We start from the raw sequence: 11479 nt of genomic DNA, 5'->3' as shown, positions 1-11479 counted from the left end.
TTATCATTCTAATACAAGGTAATAATCATATTCAAACTTTGGTTCAATTTCTATAACTATAACAATCTTATTTCAAGTGATGATCTTACTTGAACTTGTTTTCGTGTCATGATTTTGCTTCAAGAACTTTGAGCCATCCAAGGATCCATTGAAGCTAGATCCATTTTTCTCTTTTCCAGTAGGTTCATCCAAGGAACTTAAGGTAGTAATGATGTTCATAACATCATTCAATTCATACATATAAAGCTATCTTATTCGAAGGTTTAAACTTGTAATCACTAGAACATAGTTTAGTTAATTCTAAACTTGTTCGCAAACAAAAGTTAATCCTTCTAACTTGACTTTTAAAATCAACTAAACACATGTTCTATATCTATATGATATGCTAACTTAATGATTTAAAACCTGGAAACACGAAAAACACCGTAAAACCGGATTTACGCCGTCGTAGTAACACCGCAGGCTGTTTTGGGTTAGTTAATTAAAAACTATGATAAACTTTGATTTAAAAGTTGTTATTCTGAGAAAATGATTTTTATTATGAACATGAAACTATATCCAAAAATTATGGTTAAACTCAAAGTGGAAGTATGTTTTCTAAAATGGTCATCTAGACGTCGTTCTTTCGACTGAAATGACTACCTTTACAAAAACGACTTGTAACTTATTTTTTCGACAAGAAACCTATACTTTTTTTGTTTAGATTCATAAAATAGAGTTCAATATGAAACCATAGCAATTTGATTCACTCAAAACGGATTTAAAATGAAGAAGTTATGGGTAAAACAAGATTGGATAATTTTTCTCATTTTAGCTACGTGAAAATTGGTAACAAATCTATTCCAACCATAACTTAATCAACTTGTATTATATATTATGTAATCTTGAGATACCATAGACACGTATACAATGTTTCGACCTATCATGTCGACACATCTATATATATTTCGGAACAACCATAGACACTCTATATGTGAATGTTGGAGTTAGCTATACAGGGTTGAGGTTGATTCCAAAATATATATAGTTTGAGTTGTGATCAATACTGAGATACGTATACACTGGGTCGTGGATTGATTCAAGATAATATTTATCGATTTATTTCTGTACATCTAACTGTGGACAACTAGTTGTAGGTTACTAACGAGGACAGCTGACTTAATAAACTTAAAACATCAAAATATATTAAAAGTGTTGTAAATATATTTTGAACATACTTTGATATATATGTATATATTGTTATAGGTTCGTGAATCAACCAGTGGTCAAGTCTTACTTCCCGACGAAGTAAAAATCTGTGAAAGTGAGTTATAGTCCCACTTTTAAAATCTAATATTTTTGGGATGAGAATACATGCAGGTTTTATAAATGATTTACAAAATAGACACAAGTACGTGAAACTACATTCTATGGTTGAATTATCGAAATCGAATATGCCCCTTTTTATTAAGTCTGGTAATCTAAGAATTAGGGAACAGACACCCTAATTGACGCGAATCCTAAAGATAGATCTATTGGGCCTAACAAACCCCATCCAAAGTACCGGATGCTTTAGTACTTCGAAATTTATATCATATCCGAAGGGTGTCCCGGAATGATGGGGATATTCTTATATATGCATCTTGTTATTGTCGGTTACCAGGTGTTCACCATATGAATGATTTTTATCTCTATGTATGGGATGTGTATTGAAATATGAAATCTTGTGGTCTATTGTTACGATTTGATATATATAGGTTAAACCTATAACTCACCAACATTTTTGTTGACGTTTTAAGCATGTTTATTCTCAGGTGATTATTAAGAGCTTCCGCTGTCGCATACTTAAATAAGGACAAGATTTGGAGTCCATGCTTGTATGATATTATGTAAAAACTGCATTCAAGAAACTTATTTTGTTGTAACATATTTGTATTGTAAACCATTATGTAATGGTCGTGTGTAAACAGGATATTTTAAATTATCATTATTTGATAATCTACATAAAGCTTTTTAAACCTTTATTGATGAAATAAAGGTTATGGTTTGTTTAAAAATGAATGCAGTCTTTGAAAAACGTCTCATATAGAGGTCAAAACCTCGCAACGAAATCAATTAATATGGAACGTTTTTAATCAATAAGAACGGGACATTTCAGGTAAAACTTGGTTTTTCAAAGTATAAGTATTTTTAGAAAAATGGTCATTAAATGATTTTGTTGTAACAAAAATGTTTAACTTCATATGTTTCACTAATGTTTCACTTATGCCGTATGATTTTGAATACAAACCAAGGTATTTACAGTTCATAGTCTTAAAGAAGAACTCGATCCAAGAAGATGGCAATTTGAATCAACGAAAACGGATTTGTAACGAAGAAACTATGACCGAAACAAAATTGGTTATCCTAGATCATTTCAACTACGGGATCAATTGGAAAAAAATGATATAAATCACATATTTCTAAGATAACATGATATTTTATATATATGTACTTATAATTCAATTTTATATGGTTCAGGATCACCCGTAAACAATACGAGAAGATTAATCATAAGATCCCATGTTTGTACGCAACACGTCATTTGACAACACCGGTACCATGGGTCAAGATTAATCTCGACCAACACATATACGATGGGGTTTTATTGATTTCGTTGGGGGTTTTATTTATTTCATTGCGGGTATATTAAACATCTAAAAATGAACCATTAAAATTGAATTACTAACATCGGACTGCTAACTACGGACTAAGGAATTATTCAAAGTATTAAAAGTATAACAAGTATATATTTATAACGTTTGTTTAAAAATGAAAACATATTGATATATTATATATGGATAGGTTCGTGATATCAACCGGAAGACCGAGTCAAAATATATATATCATCAAGACAAGAGTGAGTATATAGTCCCACTTTTAAACTCTAAATATTTCGGGATGAGAATACATGTATTTTATGTTTTACGATATGGACACAAGTAACTGAAAAATATGTTCTACGTTGAGTTGTACCACTGGCATACTTCCCTGTAGCTTGGTAACTAATATTTACAGCGGTATTGTAAACGCGAATCCTGTTGATAGATCTATCGGGCCTGACAACCCCAACCGGACTGGACGACCAGTATTCAACGGTTGCACAGTACTTCGTTTTGTGACTACACTTGGTACGGTGTAGTAAGATTTCATATTAAAGGGAATATGCGACGTGAAAATGTTAAGTATGGTTACCGAGTGCTCAACCACTTAGAATATTTTTATTGAAATGTTTATATACGAAATCTTGTGGTCTATATATATATATTGCTGCGCACTAAACCTATATCTCACCAACTTTATGTTGACGTTTTTAAACATGTTTATTCTCAGGTGATAATTAAAGCTTCCGCTGCATTATGTTGAATCTAAGCAGGATCATGCGTACTCATATTTGTGTCAAAAATAAAACTGCATATCCGAGGACGTGTGTTGTAAAATATGCTAGAAATCGTGTTGTTATTATCATTTGTAAAGTTTGTAAGTCGAAGATTATCGTTAAACGATAATCATCTTTTTATTGTCTAAAGCTTGTAACAAAAATAATGGTTTGGTTTGTAATGTATAATATATGCAGTTTTCCTTTTTAAAAATGTCGCATATAGAGGTCAATACCTCGCAATGAAATCATACGTTATCTAACACGTTCTTATGGTTAAGGACGGGTTATGACAGATTTATACTCCAATTTCTGTTTCGGAGCTTTGTCCCTTCGTTTCTTCTTCTTGTGATTGGGCATCTCTTGTAATGGTCCAGAATTCGCAGATATAAGTTTCAGAATGAACATTGTTAATGTCCTAAGAAAGAAACAGTAATAGAGCAATTTGACTTGTCAAATTACCAGAATATCCTGGAAAAATAGATTTATCAAGAAGATATGTTCTCGATATGTTTGGAGACTAGATAGAATGTAAGAGTCGTGTACATGGCACATGATGATGTTACAGTCTGTGAATCATCACGTTTCATTAGAAACTCAGCATGACTTACTGTAATATAATCACGTTGATCAAGTGTCATTATATTATACTAACCCATGCATCAGTTCCCAACACTACTTCAATAACATTCATATTTTAAGCTCAAAAGTTTACAAAATATAGAAACTAACAGTTTCTATATGATGTAACACTGATAGCACGAAGAGTTGAATGATTTCAGATAAGATTAGTTATAAAATATATTCAGAAATATCGAGGATATTTATAATTAAATATACGATAATATCTTTGAATATCTAAGATCAGAGAATGATGGAGACTATTTTCTGCAAGGATTTAGAGTAAGGAGCAAGATATTCACTAAAGACTTCAGCAGACATTGAATCATTTAGATTCTTTGAAGTCAAACTTATTCTTTGTAATTTGTCCACGGCTTCCTTCATAGTTTCGCATAATCCACTTTTCGGTATTAAATTTTCTATTGAGTGTTTCCAATACTCCATTCTTTATCATCAAACTTTCGACGTTTAAAGTCGTGTACAGTTTTTGCTGCTGTATTCAGCTTTTCAGAACTTCAGAATGGAAGATCATAATTCTAAGATATAAATGTTATATGTTTACATATAACTGTTGATGTAGACATGCTGCGAGATTTCAAAATACTGATTGCTGATTCTCGGTATTTGGTATGGAAATTCTTGTTATCAGATGCAGATGAGTAGATGATAGGATTTCAATGAATATAATAATTTTTCATAAAGTCAAAGATTAATGATGTTGCTGGTAAGTTTACTGCTAATGTAGTGGGATATAAACGGTTTTCCGGTATCGATGACGAAAGGCAACTTATATATATCAGGGTTATAATAAGCTAATACGATTGAAAAGTCGAAGTTGACTTGCTGGAGCTGTGACAAAACTGGCTATCTCGATCAGCAGATGTAAAGTTATTTTCGGTAATAATAACGCTAAAGGAATTAGCACAGCTACTTGTTAAACGTTTACTCAGGTTCCGAGTGTTTTCAGGTGCATAACTATATGCATCAATCTTTTCTCCCGTAAATGAAGTGCGGTTGGTTCATCCTCTCGTTTGAGGTGTTTTCAAGAATCTTGAAAGGTCTGAACGCAGAAGGTAATCGTGAAGATACAAATGATGTTTAAGATGAAATCAAGTGGCAAATTTGAAGAATTATTTAGTTTCATATGTTATAATCAATATTTTAATTTATTTTAATTGTCCAATGTTCTTAGTCCACAGTCGATAGTCCACAGTTGACAGTCAACAATTCATATATAGTTTAATTTATAATATTCGAATTAATTAATACGTATCGTGACCCGTATACGTCTCAGACTCGATCACAACTCAAAGTATATATATTATTATAGAATTAACCTCAACCCTGTATAGAGAACTCGATCATTACTGCATATAGAGTGTCTATGGTTATTCCAAATAATATATATATATATATGCGTCGATATGATATGTCAAAACCTTGTATACGTGTCCCGATATTTAAAGTGCGTAAAAATAAATACAGAAATTAAATGACGATAAATAAAATTGCGAGAATTAAATTGCAATAAAATAAATTGCGATAATTAAAGTGCGATAATTAAATTGCGACAAATAAATTATAATCAGTTAGCTAGGAACAATTAGCTAGGAACAGTTAGCGTGGATTCTTAACAAAATTTCTCATAGTTAATTTGTCTGTTTCTAACAAATTTTATTTTGTCATATGTTTTCTTCATTATGCCACTTGTTGGATTCTGATAGGTCAAAATCTGAAAATAAAATTGAATAAAAATGGTTATTCTGCGGTGAACGGATACGTATATCGGTGGTTGTAAGTAAGATAGTAAATGACTGTTGAATCAGATTGAAAGAATGTACAGTATAACATGTTAATATGAAAGCTAAATATTTCCTCGGGTATTACCTACCCGTTAAAATATTTTCATCATTAACAGTTTGTACGAAAGAATTTTTAATTACAATCTTTATGAACACATATATACATATATATTTTCTTCAGATGTAACCATGGATTTAATGAGTCATTGTGAGATTAAACTCATAAGATTTGCAGCTAGAACTAGAGTACATAATCTCTAAAACATTAGAGATTACATAATCGCCATGAAGGACGAAGATAGTAAATGTAGAACGATTCGTAGAACGATGATTATGCTTGAGATATAGATTGCTAGGTTGAGACGTGTGATGATGTTGTTGTTGTTGGTACTGGTTATGCTGCTGGTGCTACTGATGGTGGTACTGTTGCTGTCAGTGCTACAAGTGTTGTTGGTGCTAAGGTTGGTCATGATGTTGGTGTAGTAAGTATAGCTTGTAAATCACGCACCATTCTTGTCAGGTTTTCTATCCTACCCTCTATCATTTCTATCCATCCACTCATTTGATTCAATAGATCTTGATTATCAATTCGAAGTTCCCTAACTTCTTCTAATATTCCCCTTCGATTGGTATTCGGAAGTAGAGGTTGAATATTTTCTGAAATTGCAGTAACGCGACCTTCGAGGTGGAAAACTTTAGCAAGAAGGGTGAATACAGTGTTGCGCATAGGTTCACCGGTGAGTACATCGTTTTCTCCGATGTTAGGAGGTAAGTTTGGTTCGCGGTAGGGCTCGCCTTCTTCATTTCTCCATCGAGTGAGTAAGTCTCGGACCCACCCCCATCTCCTCCAGAAAGAAAAATAACTAAATGGTTGGGGCACTTCTGGTTCATTGACTTTGGAGTCTGCTTCAATATACATCTCGAAATCGCTTTCGGAACTAATGGAATCCAAGCTAGGTGTAGGATCCATCTCTCACGATCAGTTAAAGGGTTTTGATATGAAATGATTTTCGAATATTGTATGATATTCTAATTATATATAGAATATCTATACATACTTCCAAAGATCCCGTGAATTACGGAGAAAATTAAGGGAACGTGTCAGATAAAGTCTATAGTGACAGATACGCTAAGATATAAAATTTTGTCTATACACTATTCATGCAATCATTGCAGTAAGATGTGTCTAGACTAAAAATAATAAGCAGGTAATTTTCTTAAGGATGATAAGCAGATGATTTCTGACAAAAATGATAAGCAAAACTTTTGACATGCAGACACGGTCGAAGTCCAGACTCACTAATGCATCCTAACGATTATCAGTCAGACACACTAATGTATGACCTGGTTCGCTAAGACCACCGCTATGATACCAACTTTTATGACCCGTCCTAATCCATCCGGACAAAGTCCATATTGATTATAAACGATTCACAACAGTTGATTACATCGCGAGGTACTTGACCTCTATATGATACATTTTACAAACATTGCATTCGTTTTTGAAAAGACAATCTTTCATTACATCGAAAGTTGACGGCAGGCATACCATTTCATGATATATCTAACTATAATTGACTTAATAATAATCTTGATGAACGCAACGACTCGAATGTAACGTCTTTTGAAATATGTCATGAATGACTCCAAGTAATATCTCTATAATGAGCAAATGCACAACGGAAGATTTCTTTCATACCTGAGAATAAACATGCTTTCAAGTGTTAACCAAAAGGTTGGTGAGTTCATTAGTTTAACATAAATAATCATTTCTATCATTTTAATAGACCACAGGAATTTCATTTCCAGTTCTCATAAATAAACGATCCATGCATAGAGACAAAAATATCATTCATATGGACTGAACACCTGGTAACCGACATTAACAAGATGCATATAAGAATATCCCCATCATTCTGGGATCCTCCTTCGGACATGATATAAATTTCGAAGTACTAAAGCATCCGGTACTTTGGATGGGGCTTGTTGGGCCCAATAGATCTATCTTTAAGATTCGCGTCAATTAGGGTTTCTGTTCCCTAATTCTTAGATTACCAGACTTAAATAAAAGGGGCATATTCGACTTTGATAATTCAACCATAGAATGTAGTTCCGATTACTTGTGTCTATATCGTAAAACATTTATAAAAGCAGCGCATGTATTCTCAGTCCCAAAAATATATATAAAAAGGGAGTAATGAAACTCACCATACTGTATTTTGTAGTAAAAATACATAGAATGACATTGAACATGTATAGGGTTGGCCTCGGATTCACGAACCTATATCATTCATATATATATTAAAACATATACTCGTAATCAAACAAATATATTAGTGCTGTAATTCATATCTTTAATAATTTATAAGTTTCATTATTTCTTTATATATATTTTCATTTTATATATATAATTGTTAATATAATTAAGTTATGTGTACTAAGTATAATTATATATAAAATCTTTATTTTTACAATTATGACCTTAATAATGTCATTAGAACTTTTATTTTAATAGTTATAATTATTTTAATAATATTGATATAGATAATACTGATACTGATATTAATGATAGTAAAATAATAATTTTAATAAAATGATAGATTTAAAAGATATGATACTTTTAATAATAATTATGTTAATCTTTAATAATATAATACTGGTTATGATAATTATATTAATGATAATGATAATATTAATAATAATAGGGATATTGTTAATAACGATACTTTTGTTTAATAATAATACTAATAATACTAATAGTTACAAAAGCGATACTAATACTAATATTAATGAAAATTAATAATTTTATTATTTTCATTATGATAATAATAATAATAATCATGTTTGTAACTATGATCATAATAATAGTGATATTAATAATAATACATGTATCAATATTGATGTTACAGTTAATAATAGTCATGATACTGATTTTAATTCTTACATAATAATAATACTCGTGATAGTAATATTACATTTGTCAATATTAACACTTCTACTATTTATAAAATGTTATTAATACTAATACTTGCGAAAATGATAATAATACTAAAGTTTTAAATGTAATTGTAATATCATATTTAATACTTTTAATAATAATAATAGATATATTACTTATAATAACAATATTGATAATTATAATAATGGTGATCTTAATAATAATAATAATACTAATAATAATATTATTAATAACACTAATAACAATAATAATTATAATTATAATCATAATTATAACATTACTAATTTGTAATAATAATAATCATAACAATAATACTAATAATCATAATAATTAATAATAATGATAATTAAAATAAGAAGAATGGTTTATACCCTTTAATTCTTTGTCTAAAAAAAATGTCCTAGACCGGGCTCGAACCCGAGACCACTCGCTCACCCAACACATGCCTTAACCATTGCTCCAGTTTGTGTTTTCTGATTTGAATCCATACCAAATATATATACATCGTTCCCTTCTGTTTCCACTTCTTCTTCATCAATGATCAAACAGGAAGTCGATGTTACCATAAAAAGATGTATTGTTCGCTTATATGATAACAAATGGTTCCTTACCTAATTTAAAACTGAGATACTAAGTAAATAATCTCGAAAAAAAAAATAACAAAAGCAAGAACTGCTCGTCGCTAGCAAAGAAGAAAAAAAAATGATTTTGATTTCAAGGAAGTTTTAGACCAAACATATAACATAAAAAAGATTTTAATCCTCTCCTAGAAGCTATTAGGATCATTAATTATACTTGAAACATCATAATAAACTCGAATTTCTTGATAATCAAATCAGTTGACTTTTATTTTTAAAACCTTGACTCGAAAATTCGGGCTTGATATGACGAATTGGAACCTGAGATTTTGAGGAAACATTCATGACGTGATTTAAAACACTTCTGCACTTTTAGATTTTTAAAATGGATTCGTTTTCGAATTAAGAGCATAAAGGGTTATATGAACACGACAGAGATAATAAAAAAAATAAAAATTATGTTTGCTTTCCTTTCTTTCGATTTGCAGTGATAAATAACCATCTCTAATATGTTCCAAATAATGAAAAAAAACTAACCTGTTTGTTTGATGGTGATAATGGTCAGCTCTGGTTCACGTGAAGAACAGAAAAGGGAGAAAGAAAAGAAGAAAACAAAACCTAATAATAATAGAGGGATAAATATCGCGGTATATATCCATATCAGTATTTATTCCTATTTTTGTTATATAACAGCACATATACATGTGTATATATCCTATTGGATTTTATAATATCACTTAATAATATAAGTCTATTAATAAATCTGATAATGTTATTAATTATACTAATAATAATACCACTTATAATAATATTAATAATTATTATTAAATCTATATATGTATATATATATATATATATATATATATATATATATATATATATATATATATATATATATATACACTATACTAATATTAATAATAATGAAAGTAATATTAATAACATTAATGTTACTACAACAACTATATTTTTATCTTGCCATTTAATATTACATGTTATAATATTTTATAATTATATTATATTTTATATTTTTGTACATACTGAATATATATTATTTATATCTTCCAATATAGTACAATATCCATATAGTCAATAATCATATATAGAATTCATATATATACATATATATAATTATGTTTTTAAATATCAATTTTTAATTATCATAAGTTATCTGTCATAATACTAAATCACATAATAATTTGATTGATAATGTATAATTATTTACATATATACTTATTTATATATATACATTCTTATTTACAACAACTGTTCGTGAATCGTCGGTAATGGTCAAATGTCAAATGCATTCATGGAAATAGTTCAACATTATGAGACTCAGTTTAATAGACTTTGCTTATCGTGTCGGAATCAGATAAGATTAAGTTTAAATTTGGTCGAAAATTCCCGGGTCATCATAGTACCTACCCGTTAAAGAAATTTCGTCCCGAAATTTGAGTGAGGTGGTAATGGCTAACAATAAACATGTTTTCATGACGAATATGAGTTGATAATTTGAGTTTTATCGTTATTGAGTAATATGGATATAAATAATTTAATTATTCGAAGAGTACGAATGAAGCTATCACCAAGGAGTGAAATAGGAAAGTAAAGATTCATCTTAACTTTTGACAGAGTCAGGGTTGAATTTCGGAATTCAAGGGATTTAAAGAAAATCTTCGAAATCTAAAAGATTTGATTCTTCGGCGAGTAAGAAAATTAAGATCTCTATAATTAAATGCGATGATCTGTATCGATTGCTTTGTCTGGTATCTTCACTATAAATGAACTTCTTCCATTCCCTTATTTTCATCATTCCTATACTTTCATTCTTAATTCTTACTTCTAAAAGGTTGGGAAAATGCTTCATCCAGTTCTACTCCTTGATAGTTTCTTAATTATCATTCCTATCATCCTTCTTTTTAATCTTCCACCAGAAGAATCTGGTTACTTCTACTATCGCCTTGGGGTGATACTATTCTTAATTATACCATGTCTTTATATTGCTATTCGTATTAATATCCACGGTTTGTAATTTATGTGTTGTTATCGGGCTTTATATCTTCCCTTATACTTCGAAGTCCTTGCTTCTGTTTTCTATAATCATTGTCATCCCCAGTTAATA

Source organism: Rutidosis leptorrhynchoides, chromosome 5 (assembly GCF_046630445.1).
Source record: "Rutidosis leptorrhynchoides isolate AG116_Rl617_1_P2 chromosome 5, CSIRO_AGI_Rlap_v1, whole genome shotgun sequence".
NCBI classification, from domain to species: domain Eukaryota; kingdom Viridiplantae; phylum Streptophyta; class Magnoliopsida; order Asterales; family Asteraceae; genus Rutidosis; species Rutidosis leptorrhynchoides.
This window is presented reverse-complemented; position numbering follows the sequence as displayed.